This window comes from Phyllobates terribilis, unplaced genomic scaffold (genome assembly GCF_046119375.1).
Source record: "Phyllobates terribilis strain yellow unplaced genomic scaffold, ASM4611937v1 Scaffold_38__1_contigs__length_12584779, whole genome shotgun sequence".
NCBI lineage: Eukaryota > Metazoa > Chordata > Amphibia > Anura > Dendrobatidae > Phyllobates > Phyllobates terribilis.
In genome coordinates, this window is record NW_027362798.1 from 1,576,547 (window position 1) to 1,593,538 (window position 16,992).

General features: G+C 44.9%; 13 non-coding genes across 13 annotated transcripts; all 13 read left to right on the forward strand.

Moving 5' to 3' along the window:
• The first annotated feature begins 1,049 nt into the window (after positions 1-1,049).
• LOC141183713 (U2 spliceosomal RNA) lies at positions 1,050-1,240 on the forward strand. The gene has a single exon (XR_012258540.1). It is a non-coding gene; the product is annotated as a U2 spliceosomal RNA (small nuclear RNA).
• Positions 1,241-2,355: 1,115 nt separating this feature from the next.
• LOC141183714 (U2 spliceosomal RNA) lies at positions 2,356-2,546 on the forward strand. Its single transcript, XR_012258541.1, has one exon. It is a non-coding gene; the product is annotated as a U2 spliceosomal RNA (small nuclear RNA).
• A 1,112-nt stretch (positions 2,547-3,658) lies between these two features.
• On the forward strand, positions 3,659-3,849 carry LOC141183716 (U2 spliceosomal RNA). Its single transcript, XR_012258542.1, has one exon. It is a non-coding gene; the product is annotated as a U2 spliceosomal RNA (small nuclear RNA).
• Positions 3,850-4,961: 1,112 nt separating this feature from the next.
• On the forward strand, positions 4,962-5,152 carry LOC141183717 (U2 spliceosomal RNA). Its single transcript, XR_012258543.1, has one exon. It is a non-coding gene; the product is annotated as a U2 spliceosomal RNA (small nuclear RNA).
• Positions 5,153-6,263: 1,111 nt separating this feature from the next.
• LOC141183718 (U2 spliceosomal RNA) lies at positions 6,264-6,454 on the forward strand. Its single transcript, XR_012258544.1, has one exon. It is a non-coding gene; the product is annotated as a U2 spliceosomal RNA (small nuclear RNA).
• Positions 6,455-7,569: 1,115 nt separating this feature from the next.
• On the forward strand, positions 7,570-7,760 carry LOC141183719 (U2 spliceosomal RNA). Its single transcript, XR_012258545.1, has one exon. It is a non-coding gene; the product is annotated as a U2 spliceosomal RNA (small nuclear RNA).
• A 1,114-nt stretch (positions 7,761-8,874) lies between these two features.
• Positions 8,875-9,065, forward strand: LOC141183201 (U2 spliceosomal RNA). Its single transcript, XR_012258201.1, has one exon. It is a non-coding gene; the product is annotated as a U2 spliceosomal RNA (small nuclear RNA).
• A 1,115-nt stretch (positions 9,066-10,180) lies between these two features.
• LOC141183720 (U2 spliceosomal RNA) lies at positions 10,181-10,371 on the forward strand. The gene has a single exon (XR_012258546.1). It is a non-coding gene; the product is annotated as a U2 spliceosomal RNA (small nuclear RNA).
• A 1,115-nt stretch (positions 10,372-11,486) lies between these two features.
• On the forward strand, positions 11,487-11,677 carry LOC141183202 (U2 spliceosomal RNA). Its single transcript, XR_012258202.1, has one exon. It is a non-coding gene; the product is annotated as a U2 spliceosomal RNA (small nuclear RNA).
• A 1,115-nt stretch (positions 11,678-12,792) lies between these two features.
• LOC141183722 (U2 spliceosomal RNA) lies at positions 12,793-12,983 on the forward strand. Its single transcript, XR_012258548.1, has one exon. It is a non-coding gene; the product is annotated as a U2 spliceosomal RNA (small nuclear RNA).
• Positions 12,984-14,098: 1,115 nt separating this feature from the next.
• LOC141183723 (U2 spliceosomal RNA) lies at positions 14,099-14,289 on the forward strand. Its single transcript, XR_012258549.1, has one exon. It is a non-coding gene; the product is annotated as a U2 spliceosomal RNA (small nuclear RNA).
• A 1,115-nt stretch (positions 14,290-15,404) lies between these two features.
• LOC141183724 (U2 spliceosomal RNA) lies at positions 15,405-15,595 on the forward strand. Its single transcript, XR_012258550.1, has one exon. It is a non-coding gene; the product is annotated as a U2 spliceosomal RNA (small nuclear RNA).
• Positions 15,596-16,710: 1,115 nt separating this feature from the next.
• LOC141183725 (U2 spliceosomal RNA) lies at positions 16,711-16,901 on the forward strand. Its single transcript, XR_012258551.1, has one exon. It is a non-coding gene; the product is annotated as a U2 spliceosomal RNA (small nuclear RNA).
• The last annotated feature ends 91 nt before the right edge of the window (positions 16,902-16,992 follow it).

Sequence of the window (16,992 nt, forward strand, 5' to 3'; positions counted from 1 at the left end):
TCGGATTTTGGGATGGACTCTTTGGCTTTGCTTTTCTTCTCCTCATTGGATTTTTCATGTTCAAAGTTGCAGAAGCCAGATTACAAGCTCATTTTGGTTCAACTTCAGCAACTGTGCATTGCATTGCCATGTAATGTGATGCAATGCTATCTTTCTAGCTCTCCCTTTTTACTTCCTTTTGGATAAACAGACATATTAGGCAAGCATTTTGGAGCTTTCACCTAAATAACTACAGGTGGTGAGATAAGCTGCACAATATAATTGACCTTTCAGTATATTGTTGCACACACACCATCTATTTAGCAAATGCCCTTGTTATCAACAGCAGCCTTTTAAACTCACCTGAGCTAACAGGTATGTGCGCTGGTTACTCTGCTGCGCTTAAAATTTCTTTTTTGGTTTGCTACAATGCCTTTTCTGAAACGTTGTCTCCTTCTGCTGGAACACTGACTTCTTTCATTTAATGCCTGCAGACTATAAAAGAGAACCCAACCCAAAAAGTTTGGTTGATTAGTCTGTGGCATTCTGTTAAACTGTTGCTTATGGCGGTCTCTGTGAGCTTCTCAGCGACATTCAGCCAGCCAGGTATCCTGCCTGCAGTAGATGGAATGTGGCAATGGAACGCTGGCTGCGCGTGTCATAATAGGCTCTGAGCCTTTATATACCTGTGCACAGCAGCAGCCACCTTCAGTCTGCTGCTGGACAGCCAGCAGCAGCAGCAGCAGGAGAGGTATGTAATCAGGAGCCCTCCTGCTAAGGGTAGACAGCTGCTCGTTCCACCCCACCCCCCGCCTTAATTGGTTCTCCTCCCTTCCAACGGTGTTGAGACGGGTGGGAACAGCAGGGGGTGAAGGTGCTGTGTTTAAAGAGGTGGAGTTATGCAGATCTAAAACGCGTGGATTGCAGCAGCAGCAAGCCGAAAAGTGCAGGCATGTAAGGGATCTAGAGGTTGACAACATGTCTTCTTAACGGGAGTCCAGGAGCTCATCTCCACAAATGGACTTTTCAGGATCCTTGGGTGGCTCCGTAGTTTGAAACCAATTCTGGTTATCGCTTCTCGGCCTTTTGGCTAAGATCAAGTGTAGTATCTGTTCTTATCAGTTTAATATCTGATACGTCCCCTATCTGGGGACCATATATTAAATGGATTTTTAGAACAGGGAGATGGAAAAAGAGCTTGCTCTGTCCACTCCACGCATTGACCTGGTATTGCAGTATCTCCAGGACCGGTGCACCCCTTCTTTAATGCAGTTTCTAAAATCAGAAAGAATTGAATTCAATGTTTTTTGTTCATTTTGCTTGTTTGTCGGATTTTGGGATGGACTCTTTGGCTTTGCTTTTCTTCTCCTCATTGGATTTTTCATGTTCAAAGTTGCAGAAGCCAGATTACAAGCTCATTTTGGTTCAACTTCAGCAACTGTGCATTGCATTGCCATGTAATGTGATGCAATGCTATCTTTCTAGCTCTCCCTTTTTACTTCCTTTTGGATAAACAGACATATTAGGCAAGCATTTTGGAGCTTTCACCTAAATAACTACAGGTGGTGAGATAAGCTGCACAATATAATTGACCTTTCAGTATATTGTTGCACACACACCATCTATTTAGCAAATGCCCTTGTTATCAACAGCAGCCTTTTAAACTCACCTGAGCTAACAGGTATGTGCGCTGGTTACTCTGCTGCGCTTAAAATTTCTTTTTTGGTTTGCTACAATGCCTTTTCTGAAACGTTGTCTCCTTCTGCTGGAACACTGACTTCTTTCATTTAATGCCTGCAGACTATAAAAGAGAACCCAACCCAAAAAGTTTGGTTGATTAGTCTGTGGCATTCTGTTAAACTGTTGCTTATGGCGGTCTCTGTGAGCTTCTCAGCGACATTCAGCCAGCCAGGTATCCTGCCTGCAGTAGATGGAATGTGGCAATGGAACGCTGGCTGCGCGTGTCATAATAGGCTCTGAGCCTTTATATACCTGTGCACAGCAGCAGCCACCTTCAGTCTGCTGCTGGACAGCCAGCAGCAGCAGCAGCAGGAGAGGTATGTAATCAGGAGCCCTCCTGCTAAGGGTAGACAGCTGCTCGTTCCACCCCACCCCCCGCCTTAATTGGTTCTCCTCCCTTCCAACGGTGTTGAGGCGGGAGGGAACAGCAGGGGGTGAAGGTGCTGTGTTTAAAGAGGTGGAGTTATGCAGATCTAAAACGCGTGGATTGCAGCAGCAGCAAGCCGAAAAGTGCAGGCATGTAAGGGATCTAGAGGTTGACAACATGTCTTCTTAACGGGAGTCCAGGAGCTCATCTCCACAAATGGACTTTTCAGGATCCTTGGGTGGCTCCGTAGTTTGAAACCAATTCTGGTTATCGCTTCTCGGCCTTTTGGCTAAGATCAAGTGTAGTATCTGTTCTTATCAGTTTAATATCTGATACGTCCCCTATCTGGGGACCATATATTAAATGGATTTTTAGAACAGGGAGATGGAAAAAGAGCTTGCTCTGTCCACTCCACGCATTGACCTGGTATTGCAGTATCTCCAGGACCGGTGCACCCCTTCTTTAATGCAGTTTCTAAAATCAGAAAGAATTGAATTCAATGTTTTTTGTTCATTTTGCTTGTTTGTCGGATTTTGGGATGGACTCTTTGGCTTTGCTTTTCTTCTCCTCATTGGATTTTTCATGTTCAAAGTTGCAGAAGCCAGATTACAAGCTCATTTTGGTTCAACTTCAGCAACTGTGCATTGCATTGCCATGTAATGTGATGCAATGCTATCTTTCTAGCTCTCCCTTTTTACTTCCTTTTGGATAAACAGACATATTAGGCAAGCATTTTGGAGCTTTCACCTAAATAACTACAGGTGGTGAGATAAGCTGCACAATATAATTGACCTTTCAGTATATTGTTGCACACACACCATCTATTTAGCAAATGCCCTTGTTATCAACAGCAGCCTTTTAAACTCACCTGAGCTAACAGGTATGTGCGCTGGTTACTCTGCTGCGCTTAAAATTTCTTTTTTGGTTTGCTACAATGCCTTTTCTGAAACGTTGTCTCCTTCTGCTGGAACACTGACTTCTTTCATTTAATGCCTGCAGACTATAAAAGAGAACCCAACCCAAAAAGTTTGGTTGATTAGTCTGTGGCATTCTGTTAAACTGTTGCTTATGGCGGTCTCTGTGAGCTTCTCAGCGACATTCAGCCAGCCAGGTATCCTGCCTGCAGTAGATGGAATGTGGCAATGGAACGCTGGCTGCGCGTGTCATAATAGGCTCTGAGCCTTTATATACCTGTGCACAGCAGCAGCCACCTTCAGTCTGCTGCTGGACAGCCAGCAGCAGCAGCAGGAGAGGTATGTAATCAGGAGCCCTCCTGCTAAGGTTAGACAGCTGCTCGTTCCACCCCACCCCCCGCCTTAATTGGTTCTCCTCCCTTCCAACGGTGTTGAGGCGGGTGGGAACAGCAGGGGGTGAAGGTGCTGTGTTTAGAGAGGTGGAGTTATGCAGATCTAAAACGCGTGGATTGCAGCAGCAGCAAGCCGAAAAGTGCAGGCATGTAAGGGATCTAGAGGTTGACAACATGTCTTCTTAACGGGAGTCCAGGAGCTCATCTCCACAAATGGACTTTTCAGGATCCTTGGGTGGCTCCGTAGTTTGAAACCAATTCTGGTTATCGCTTCTCGGCCTTTTGGCTAAGATCAAGTGTAGTATCTGTTCTTATCAGTTTAATATCTGATACGTCCCCTATCTGGGGACCATATATTAAATGGATTTTTAGAACAGGGAGATGGAAAAAGAGCTTGCTCTGTCCACTCCACGCATTGACCTGGTATTGCAGTATCTCCAGGACCGGTGCACCCCTTCTTTAATGCACTTTCTAAAATCAGAAAGAATTGAATTCAATGTTTTTTGTTCATTTTGCTTGTTTGTCGGATTTTGGGATGGACTCTTTGGCTTTGCTTTTCTTCTCCTCATTGGATTTTTCATGTTCAAAGTTGCAGAAGCCAGATTACAAGCTCATTTTGGTTCAACTTCAGCAACTGTGCATTGCATTGCCATGTAATGTGAAGCAATGCTATCTTTCTAGCTCTCCCTTTTTACTTCCTTTTGGATAAACAGACATATTAGGCAAGCATTTTGGAGCTTTCACCTAAATAACTACAGGTGGTGAGATAAGCTGCACAATATAATTGACCTTTCAGTATATTGTTGCACACACACCATCTATTTAGCAAATGCCCTTGTTATCAACAGCAGCCTTTTAAACTCACCTGAGCTAACAGGTATGTGCGCTGGTTACTCTGCTGCGCTTAAAATTTCTTTTTTGGTTTGCTACAATGCCTTTTCTGAAACGTTGTCTCCTTCTGCTGGAACACTGACTTCTTTCATTTAATGCCTGCAGACTATAAAAGAGAACCCAACCCAAAAAGTTTGGTTGATTAGTCTGTGGCATTCTGTTAAACTGTTGCTTATGGCGGTCTCTGTGAGCTTCTCAGCGACATTCAGCCAGCCAGGTATCCTGCCTGCAGTAGATGGAATGTGGCAATGGAACGCTGGCTGCGCGTGTCATAATAGGCTCTGAGCCTTTATATACCTGTGCACAGCAGCAGCCACCTTCAGTCTGCTGCTGGACAGCCAGCAGCAGCAGCAGGAGAGGTATGTAATCAGGAGCCCTCCTGCTAAGGGTAGACAGCTGCTCGTTCCACCCCACCCCCCGCCTTAATTGGTTCTCCTCCCTTCCAACGGTGTTGAGGCGGGTGGGAACAGCAGGGGGTGAAGGTGCTGTGTTTAAAGAGGTGGAGTTATGCAGATCTAAAACGCGTGGATTGCAGCAGCAGCAAGCCGAAAAGTGCAGGCATGTAAGGGATCTAGAGGTTGACAACATGTCTTCTTAACGGGAGTCCAGGAGCTCATCTCCACAAATGGACTTTTCAGGATCCTTGGGTGGCTCCGTAGTTTGAAACCAATTCTGGTTATCGCTTCTCGGCCTTTTGGCTAAGATCAAGTGTAGTATCTGTTCTTATCAGTTTAATATCTGATACGTCCCCTATCTGGGGACCATATATTAAATGGATTTTTAGAACAGGGAGATGGAAAAAGAGCTTGCTCTGTCCACTCCACGCATTGACCTGGTATTGCAGTATCTCCAGGACCGGTGCACCCCTTCTTTAATGCAGTTTCTAAAATCAGAAAGAATTGAATTCAATGTTTTTTGTTCATTTTGCTTGTTTGTCGGATTTTGGGATGGACTCTTTGGCTTTGCTTTTCTTCTCCTCATTGGATTTTTCATGTTCAAAGTTGCAGAAGCCAGATTACAAGCTCATTTTGGTTCAACTTCAGCAACTGTGCATTGCATTGCCATGTAATGTGATGCAATGCTATCTTTCTAGCTCTCCCTTTTTACTTCCTTTTGGATAAACAGACATATTAGGCAAGCATTTTGGAGCTTTCACCTAAATAACTACAGGTGGTGAGATAAGCTGCACAATATAATTGACCTTTCAGTATATTGTTGCACACACACCATCTATTTAGCAAATGCCCTTGTTATCAACAGCAGCCTTTTAAACTCACCTGAGCTAACAGGTATGTGCGCTGGTTACTCTGCTGCGCTTAAAATTTCTTTTTTGGTTTGCTACAATGCCTTTTCTGAAACGTTGTCTCCTTCTGCTGGAACACTGACTTCTTTCATTTAATGCCTGCAGACTATAAAAGAGAACCCAACCCAAAAAGTTTGATTAGTCTGTGGCATTCTGTTAAACTGTTGCTTATGGCGGTCTCTGTGAGCTTCTCAGCGACATTCAGCCAGCCAGGTATCCTGCCTGCAGTAGATGGAATGTGGCAATGGAACGCTGGCTGCGCGTGTCATAATAGGCTCTGAGCCTTTATATACCTGTGCACAGCAGCAGCCACCTTCAGTCTGCTGCTGGACAGCCAGCAGCAGCAGCAGCAGGAGAGGTATGTAATCAGGAGCCCTCCTGCTAAGGGTAGACAGCTGCTCGTTCCACCCCACCCCCCGCCTTAATTGGTTCTCCTCCCTTCCAACGGTGTTGAGGCGGGTGGGAACAGCAGGGGGTGAAGGTGCTGTGTTTAAAGAGGTGGAGTTATGCAGATCTAAAACGCGTGGATTGCAGCAGCAGCAAGCCGAAAAGTGCAGGCATGTAAGGGATCTAGAGGTTGACAACATGTCTTCTTAACGGGAGTCCAGGAGCTCATCTCCACAAATGGACTTTTCAGGATCCTTGGGTGGCTCCGTAGTTTGAAACCAATTCTGGTTATCGCTTCTCGGCCTTTTGGCTAAGATCAAGTGTAGTATCTGTTCTTATCAGTTTAATATCTGATACGTCCCCTATCTGGGGACCATATATTAAATGGATTTTTAGAACAGGGAGATGGAAAAAGAGCTTGCTCTGTCCACTCCACGCATTGACCTGGTATTGCAGTATCTCCAGGACCGGTGCACCCCTTCTTTAATGCAGTTTCTAAAATCAGAAAGAATTGAATTCAATGTTTTTTGTTCATTTTGCTTGTTTGTCGGATTTTGGGATGGACTCTTTGGCTTTGCTTTTCTTCTCCTCATTGGATTTTTCATGTTCAAAGTTGCAGAAGCCAGATTACAAGCTCATTTTGGTTCAACTTCAGCAACTGTGCATTGCATTGCCATGTAATGTGATGCAATGCTATCTTTCTAGCTCTCCCTTTTTACTTCCTTTTGGATAAACAGACATATTAGGCAAGCATTTTGGAGCTTTCACCTAAATAACTACAGGTGGTGAGATAAGCTGCACAATATAATTGACCTTTCAGTATATTGTTGCACACACACCATCTATTTAGCAAATGCCCTTGTTATCAACAGCAGCCTTTTAAACTCACCTGAGCTAACAGGTATGTGCGCTGGTTACTCTGCTGCGCTTAAAATTTCTTTTTTGGTTTGCTACAATGCCTTTTCTGAAACGTTGTCTCCTTCTGCTGGAACACTGACTTCTTTCATTTAATGCCTGCAGACTATAAAAGAGAACCCAACCCAAAAAGTTTGGTTGATTAGTCTGTGGCATTCTGTTAAACTGTTGCTTATGGCGGTCTCTGTGAGCTTCTCAGCGACATTCAGCCAGCCAGGTATCCTGCCTGCAGTAGATGGAATGTGGCAATGGAACGCTGGCTGCGCGTGTCATAATAGGCTCTGAGCCTTTATATACCTGTGCACAGCAGCAGCCACCTTCAGTCTGCTGCTGGACAGCCAGCAGCAGCAGCAGCAGGAGAGGTATGTAATCAGGAGCCCTCCTGCTAAGGGTAGACAGCTGCTCGTTCCACCCCACCCCCCGCCTTAATTGGTTCTCCTCCCTTCCAACGGTGTTGAGGCGGGTGGGAACAGCAGGGGGTGAAGGTGCTGTGTTTAAAGAGGTGGAGTTATGCAGATCTAAAACGCGTGGATTGCAGCAGCAGCAAGCCGAAAAGTGCAGGCATGTAAGGGATCTAGAGGTTGACAACATGTCTTCTTAACGGGAGTCCAGGAGCTCATCTCCACAAATGGACTTTTCAGGATCCTTGGGTGGCTCTGTAGTTTGAAACCAATTCTGGTTATCGCTTCTCGGCCTTTTGGCTAAGATCAAGTGTAGTATCTGTTCTTATCAGTTTAATATCTGATACGTCCCCTATCTGGGGACCATATATTAAATGGATTTTTAGAACAGGGAGATGGAAAAAGAGCTTGCTCTGTCCACTCCACGCATTGACCTGGTATTGCAGTATCTCCAGGACCGGTGCACCCCTTCTTTAATGCAGTTTCTAAAATCAGAAAGAATTGAATTCAATGTTTTTTGTTCATTTTGCTTGTTTGTCGGATTTTTGATGGACTCTTTGGCTTTGCTTTTCTTCTCCTCATTGGATTTTTCATGTTCAAAGTTGCAGAAGCCAGATTACAAGCTCATTTTGGTTCAACTTCAGCAACTGTGCATTGCATTGCCATGTAATGTGATGCAATGCTATCTTTCTAGCTCTCCCTTTTTACTTCCTTTTGGATAAACAGACATATTAGGCAAGCATTTTGGAGCTTTCACCTAAATAACTACAGGTGGTGAGATAAGCTGCACAATATAATTGACCTTTCAGTATATTGTTGCACACACACCATCTATTTAGCAAATGCCCTTGTTATCAACAGCAGCCTTTTAAACTCACCTGAGCTAACAGGTATGTGCGCTGGTTACTCTGCTGCGCTTAAAATTTCTTTTTTGGTTTGCTACAATGCCTTTTCTGAAACGTTGTCTCCTTCTGCTGGAACACTGACTTCTTTCATTTAATGCCTGCAGACTATAAAAGAGAACCCAACCCAAAAAGTTTGGTTGATTAGTCTGTGGCATTCTGTTAAACTGTTGCTTATGGCGGTCTCTGTGAGCTTCTCAGCGACATTCAGCCAGCCAGGTATCCTGCCTGCAGTAGATGGAATGTGGCAATGGAACGCTGGCTGCGCGTGTCATAATAGGCTCTGAGCCTTTATATACCTGTGCACAGCAGCAGCCACCTTCTGTCTGCTGCTGGACAGCCAGCAGCAGCAGCAGCAGGAGAGGTATGTAATCAGGAGCCCTCCTGCTAAGGTTAGACAGCTGCTCGTTCCACCCCACCCCCCGCCTTAATTGGTTCTCCTCCCTTCCAACGGTGTTGAGGCGGGTGGGAACAGCAGGGGGTGAAGGTGCTGTGTTTAAAGAGGTGGAGTTATGCAGATCTAAAACGCGTGGATTGCAGCAGCAGCAAGCCGAAAAGTGCAGGCATGTAAGGGATCTAGAGGTTGACAACATGTCTTCTTAACGGGAGTCCAGGAGCTCATCTCCACAAATGGACTTTTCAGGATCCTTGGGTGGCTCCGTAGTTTGAAACCAATTCTGGTTATCGCTTCTCGGCCTTTTGGCTAAGATCAAGTGTAGTATCTGTTCTTATCAGTTTAATATCTGATACGTCCCCTATCTGGGGACCATATATTAAATGGATTTTTAGAACAGGGAGATGGAAAAAGAGCTTGCTCTGTCCACTCCACGCATTTACCTGGTATTGCAGTATCTCCAGGACCGGTGCACCCCTTCTTTAATGCAGTTTCTAAAATCAGAAAGAATTGAATTCAATGTTTTTTGTTCATTTTGCTTGTTTGTCGGATTTTGGGATGGACTCTTTGGCTTTGCTTTTCTTCTCCTCATTGGATTTTTCATGTTCAAAGTTGCAGAAGCCAGATTACAAGCTCATTTTGGTTCAACTTCAGCAACTGTGCATTGCATTGCCATGTAATGTGATGCAATGCTATCTTTCTAGCTCTCCCTTTTTACTTCCTTTTGGATAAACAGACATATTAGGCAAGCATTTTGGAGCTTTCACCTAAATAACTACAGGTGGTGAGATAAGCTGCACAATATAATTGACCTTTCAGTATATTGTTGCACACACACCATCTATTTAGCAAATGCCCTTGTTATCAACAGCAGCCTTTTAAACTCACCTGAGCTAACAGGTATGTGCGCTGGTTACTCTGCTGCGCTTAAAATTTCTTTTTTGGTTTGCTACAATGCCTTTTCTGAAACGTTGTCTCCTTCTGCTGGAACACTGACTTCTTTCATTTAATGCCTGCAGACTATAAAAGAGAACCCAACCCAAAAAGTTTGGTTGATTAGTCTGTGGCATTCTGTTAAACTGTTGCTTATGGCGGTCTCTGTGAGCTTCTCAGCGACATTCAGCCAGCCAGGTATCCTGCCTGCAGTAGATGGAATGTGGCAATGGAACGCTGGCTGCGCGTGTCATAATAGGCTCTGAGCCTTTATATACCTGTGCACAGCAGCAGCCACCTTCAGTCTGCTGCTGGACAGCCAGCAGCAGCAGCAGCAGGAGAGGTATGTAATCAGGAGCCCTCCTGCTAAGGGTAGACAGCTGCTCGTTCCACCCCACCCCCCGCCTTAATTGGTTCTCCTCCCTTCCAACGGTGTTGAGGCGGGTGGGAACAGCAGGGGGTGAAGGTGCTGTGTTTAAAGAGGTGGAGTTATGCAGATCTAAAACGCGTGGATTGCAGCAGCAGCAAGCCGAAAAGTGCAGGCATGTAAGGGATCTAGAGGTTGACAACATGTCTTCTTAACGGGAGTCCAGGAGCTCATCTCCACAAATGGACTTTTCAGGATCCTTGGGTGGCTCCGTAGTTTGAAACCAATTCTGGTTATCGCTTCTCGGCCTTTTGGCTAAGATCAAGTGTAGTATCTGTTCTTATCAGTTTAATATCTGATACGTCCCCTATCTGGGGACCATATATTAAATGGATTTTTAGAACAGGGAGATGGAAAAAGAGCTTGCTCTGTCCACTCCACGCATTGACCTGGTATTGCAGTATCTCCAGGACCGGTGCACCCCTTCTTTAATGCAGTTTCTAAAATCAGAAAGAATTGAATTCAATGTTTTTTGTTCATTTTGCTTGTTTGTCGGATTTTGGGATGGACTCTTTGGCTTTGCTTTTCTTCTCCTCATTGGATTTTTCATGTTCAAAGTTGCAGAAGCCAGATTACAAGCTCATTTTGGTTCAACTTCAGCAACTGTGCATTGCATTGCCATGTAATGTGATGCAATGCTATCTTTCTAGCTCTCCCTTTTTACTTCCTTTTGGATAAACAGACATATTAGGCAAGCATTTTGGAGCTTTCACCTAAATAACTACAGGTGGTGAGATAAGCTGCACAATATAATTGACCTTTCAGTATATTGTTGCACACACACCATCTATTTAGCAAATGCCCTTGTTATCAACAGCAGCCTTTTAAACTCACCTGAGCTAACAGGTATGTGCGCTGGTTACTCTGCTGCGCTTAAAATTTCTTTTTTGGTTTGCTACAATGCCTTTTCTGAAACGTTGTCTCCTTCTGCTGGAACACTGACTTCTTTCATTTAATGCCTGCAGACTATAAAAGAGAACCCAACCCAAAAAGTTTGGTTGATTAGTCTGTGGCATTCTGTTAAACTGTTGCTTATGGCGGTCTCTGTGAGCTTCTCAGCGACATTCAGCCAGCCAGGTATCCTGCCTGCAGTAGATGGAATGTGGCAATGGAACGCTGGCTGCGCGTGTCATAATAGGCTCTGAGCCTTTATATACCTGTGCACAGCAGCAGCCACCTTCTGTCTGCTGCTGGACAGCCAGCAGCAGCAGCAGCAGGAGAGGTATGTAATCAGGAGCCCTCCTGCTAAGGGTAGACAGCTGCTCGTTCCACCCCACCCCCCGCCTTAATTGGTTCTCCTCCCTTCCAACGGTGTTGAGGCGGGTGGGAACAGCAGGGGGTGAAGGTGCTGTGTTTAAAGAGGTGGAGTTATGCAGATCTAAAACGCGTGGATTGCAGCAGCAGCAAGCCGAAAAGTGCAGGCATGTAAGGGATCTAGAGGTTGACAACATGTCTTCTTAACGGGAGTCCAGGAGCTCATCTCCACAAATGGACTTTTCAGGATCCTTGGGTGGCTCCGTAGTTTGAAACCAATTCTGGTTATCGCTTCTCGGCCTTTTGGCTAAGATCAAGTGTAGTATCTGTTCTTATCAGTTTAATATCTGATACGTCCCCTATCTGGGGACCATATATTAAATGGATTTTTAGAACAGGGAGATGGAAAAAGAGCTTGCTCTGTCCACTCCACGCATTTACCTGGTATTGCAGTATCTCCAGGACCGGTGCACCCCTTCTTTAATGCAGTTTCTAAAATCAGAAAGAATTGAATTCAATGTTTTTTGTTCATTTTGCTTGTTTGTCGGATTTTGGGATGGACTCTTTGGCTTTGCTTTTCTTCTCCTCATTGGATTTTTCATGTTCAAAGTTGCAGAAGCCAGATTACAAGCTCATTTTGGTTCAACTTCAGCAACTGTGCATTGCATTGCCATGTAATGTGATGCAATGCTATCTTTCTAGCTCTCCCTTTTTACTTCCTTTTGGATAAACAGACATATTAGGCAAGCATTTTGGAGCTTTCACCTAAATAACTACAGGTGGTGAGATAAGCTGCACAATATAATTGACCTTTCAGTATATTGTTGCACACACACCATCTATTTAGCAAATGCCCTTGTTATCAACAGCAGCCTTTTAAACTCACCTGAGCTAACAGGTATGTGCGCTGGTTACTCTGCTGCGCTTAAAATTTCTTTTTTGGTTTGCTACAATGCCTTTTCTGAAACGTTGTCTCCTTCTGCTGGAACACTGACTTCTTTCATTTAATGCCTGCAGACTATAAAAGAGAACCCAACCCAAAAAGTTTGGTTGATTAGTCTGTGGCATTCTGTTAAACTGTTGCTTATGGCGGTCTCTGTGAGCTTCTCAGCGACATTCAGCCAGCCAGGTATCCTGCCTGCAGTAGATGGAATGTGGCAATGGAACGCTGGCTGCGCGTGTCATAATAGGCTCTGAGCCTTTATATACCTGTGCACAGCAGCAGCCACCTTCAGTCTGCTGCTGGACAGCCAGCAGCAGCAGCAGCAGGAGAGGTATGTAATCAGGAGCCCTCCTGCTAAGGGTAGACAGCTGCTCGTTCCACCCCACCCCCCGCCTTAATTGGTTCTCCTCCCTTCCAACGGTGTTGAGGCGGGTGGGAACAGCAGGGGGTGAAGGTGCTGTGTTTAAAGAGGTGGAGTTATGCAGATCTAAAACGCGTGGATTGCAGCAGCAGCAAGCCGAAAAGTGCAGGCATGTAAGGGATCTAGAGGTTGACAACATGTCTTCTTAACGGGAGTCCAGGAGCTCATCTCCACAAATGGACTTTTCAGGATCCTTGGGTGGCTCCGTAGTTTGAAACCAATTCTGGTTATCGCTTCTCGGCCTTTTGGCTAAGATCAAGTGTAGTATCTGTTCTTATCAGTTTAATATCTGATACGTCCCCTATCTGGGGACCATATATTAAATGGATTTTTAGAACAGGGAGATGGAAAAAGAGCTTGCTCTGTCCACTCCACGCATTGACCTGGTATTGCAGTATCTCCAGGACCGGTGCACCCCTTCTTTAATGCAGTTTCTAAAATCAGAAAGAATTGAATTCAATGTTTTTTGTTCATTTTGCTTGTTTGTCGGATTTTGGGATGGACTCTTTGGCTTTGCTTTTCTTCTCCTCATTGGATTTTTCATGTTCAAAGTTGCAGAAGCCAGATTACAAGCTCATTTTGGTTCAACTTCAGCAACTGTGCATTGCATTGCCATGTAATGTGATGCAATGCTATCTTTCTAGCTCTCCCTTTTTACTTCCTTTTGGATAAACAGACATATTAGGCAAGCATTTTGGAGCTTTCACCTAAATAACTACAGGTGGTGAGATAAGCTGCACAATATAATTGACCTTTCAGTATATTGTTGCACACACACCATCTATTTAGCAAATGCCCTTGTTATCAACAGCAGCCTTTTAAACTCACCTGAGCTAACAGGTATGTGCGCTGGTTACTCTGCTGCGCTTAAAATTTCTTTTTTGGTTTGCTACAATGCCTTTTCTGAAACGTTGTCTCCTTCTGCTGGAACACTGACTTCTTTCATTTAATGCCTGCAGACTATAAAAGAGAACCCAACCCAAAAAGTTTGGTTGATTAGTCTGTGGCATTCTGTTAAACTGTTGCTTATGGCGGTCTCTGTGAGCTTCTCAGCGACATTCAGCCAGCCAGGTATCCTGCCTGCAGTAGATGGAATGTGGCAATGGAACGCTGGCTGCGCGTGTCATAATAGGCTCTGAGCCTTTATATACCTGTGCACAGCAGCAGCCACCTTCAGTCTGCTGCTGGACAGCCAGCAGCAGCAGCAGCAGGAGAGGTATGTAATCAGGAGCCCTCCTGCTAAGGGTAGACAGCTGCTCGTTCCACCCCACCCCCCGCCTTAATTGGTTCTCCTCCCTTCCAACGGTGTTGAGGCGGGTGGGAACAGCAGGGGGTGAAGGTGCTGTGTTTAAAGAGGTGGAGTTATGCAGATCTAAAACGCGTGGATTGCAGCAGCAGCAAGCCGAAAAGTGCAGGCATGTAAGGGATCTAGAGGTTGACAACATGTCTTCTTAACGGGAGTCCAGGAGCTCATCTCCACAAATGGACTTTTCAGGATCCTTGGGTGGCTCCGTAGTTTGAAACCAATTCTGGTTATCGCTTCTCGGCCTTTTGGCTAAGATCAAGTGTAGTATCTGTTCTTATCAGTTTAATATCTGATACGTCCCCTATCTGGGGACCATATATTAAATGGATTTTTAGAACAGGGAGATGGAAAAAGAGCTTGCTCTGTCCACTCCACGCATTGACCTGGTATTGCAGTATCTCCAGGACCGGTGCACCCCTTCTTTAATGCAGTTTCTAAAATCAGAAAGAATTGAATTCAATGTTTTTTGTTCATTTTGCTTGTTTGTCGGATTTTGGGATGGACTCTTTGGCTTTGCTTTTCTTCTCCTCATTGGATTTTTCATGTTCAAAGTTGCAGAAGCCAGATTACAAGCTCATTTTGGTTCAACTTCAGCAACTGTGCATTGCATTGCCATGTAATGTGATGCAATGCTATCTTTCTAGCTCTCCCTTTTTACTTCCTTTTGGATAAACAGACATATTAGGCAAGCATTTTGGAGCTTTCACCTAAATAACTACAGGTGGTGAGATAAGCTGCACAATATAATTGACCTTTCAGTATATTGTTGCACACACACCATCTATTTAGCAAATGCCCTTGTTATCAACAGCAGCCTTTTAAACTCACCTGAGCTAACAGGTATGTGCGCTGGTTACTCTGCTGCGCTTAAAATTTCTTTTTTGGTTTGCTACAATGCCTTTTCTGAAACGTTGTCTCCTTCTGCTGGAACACTGACTTCTTTCATTTAATGCCTGCAGACTATAAAAGAGAACCCAACCCAAAAAGTTTGGTTGATTAGTCTGTGGCATTCTGTTAAACTGTTGCTTATGGCGGTCTCTGTGAGCTTCTCAGCGACATTCAGCCAGCCAGGTATCCTGCCTGCAGTAGATGGAATGTGGCAATGGAACGCTGGCTGCGCGTGTCATAATAGGCTCTGAGCCTTTATATACCTGTGCACAGCAGCAGCCACCTTCAGTCTGCTGCTGGACAGCCAGCAGCAGCAGCAGCAGGAGAGGTATGTAATCAGGAGCCCTCCTGCTAAGGGTAGACAGCTGCTCGTTCCACCCCACCCCCCGCCTTAATTGGTTCTCCTCCCTTCCAACGGTGTTGAGGCGGGTGGGAACAGCAGGGGGTGAAGGTGCTGTGTTTAAAGAGGTGGAGTTATGCAGATCTAAAACGCGTGGATTGCAGCAGCAGCAAGCCGAAAAGTGCAGGCATGTAAGGGATCTAGAGGTTGACAACATGTCTTCTTAACGGGAGTCCAGGAGCTCATCTCCACAAATGGACTTTTCAGGATCCTTGGGTGGCTCCGTAGTTTGAAACCAATTCTGGTTATCGCTTCTCGGCCTTTTGGCTAAGATCAAGTGTAGTATCTGTTCTTATCAGTTTAATATCTGATACGTCCCCTATCTGGGGACCATATATTAAATGGATTTTTAGAACAGGGAGATGGAAAAAGAGCTTGCTCTGTCCACTCCACGCATTGACCTGGTATTGCAGTATCTCCAGGACCGGTGCACCCCTTCTTTAATGCAGTTTCTAAAATCAGAAAGAATTGAATTCAATGTTTTTTGTTCATTTTGCTTGTTTGTCGGATTTTGGGATGGACTCTTTGGCTTTGCTTTTCTTCTCCTCATTGGATTTTTCATGTTCAAAGTTGCAGAAGCCAGATTACAAGCTCATTTTGGTTCAACTTCAGCAACTGTGCATTGCATTGCCATGTAATGTGATGCAATGCTATCTTTCTAGCTCTCCCTTTTTACTTCCTTTTGGATAAACAGACATATTAGGCAAGCATTTTGGAGCTTTCACCTAAATAACTACAGGTGGTGAGATAAGCTGCACAATATAATTGACCTTTCAGTATATTGTTGCACACACACCATCTATTTAGCAAATGCCCTTGTTATCAACAGCAGCCTTTTAAACTCACCTGAGCTAACAGGTATGTGCGCTGGTTACTCTGCTGCGCTTAAAATTTCTTTTTTGGTTTGCTACAATGCCTTTTCTGAAACGTTGTCTCCTTCTGCTGGAACACTGACTTCTTTCATTTAATGCCTGCAGACTATAAAAGAGAACCCAACCCAAAAAGTTTGGTTGATTAGTCTGTGGCATTCTGTTAAACTGTTGCTTATGGCGGTCTCTGTGAGCTTCTCAGCGACATTCAGCCAGCCAGGTATCCTGCCTGCAGTAGATGGAATGTGGCAATGGAACGCTGGCTGCGCGTGTCATAATAGGCTCTGAGCCTTTATATACCTGTGCACAGCAGCAGCCACCTTCAGTCTGCTGCTGGACAGCCAGCAGCAGCAGCAGCAGGAGAGGTATGTAATCAGGAGCCCTCCTGCTAAGGGTAGACAGCTGCTCGTTCCACCCCACCCCCCGCCTTAATTGGTTCTCCTCCCTTCCAACGGTGTTGAGGCGGGAGGGAACAGCAGGGGGTGAAGGTGCTGTGTTTAAAGAGGTGGAGTTATGCAGATCTAAAACGCGTGGATTGCAGCAGCAGCAAGCCGAAAAGTGCAGGCATGTAAGGGATCTAGAGGTTGACAACATGTCTTCTTAACGGGAGTCCAGGAGCTCATCTCCACAAATGGACTTTTCAGGATCCTTGGGTGGCTCCGTAGTTTGAAACCAATTCTGGTTATCGCTTCTCGGCCTTTTGGCTAAGATCAAGTGTAGTATCTGTTCTTATCAGTTTAATATCTGATACGTCCCCTATCTGGGGACCATATATTAAATGGATTTTTAGAACAGGGAGATGGAAAAAGAGCTTGCTCTGTCCACTCCACGCATTGACCTGGTATTGCAGTATCTCCAGGACCGGTGCACCCCTTCTTTAATGCAGTTTCTAAAATCAGAAAGAATTGAATTCAATGTTTTTTGTTCATTTTGCTTGTTTGTCGGATTTTGGGATGGACTCTTTGG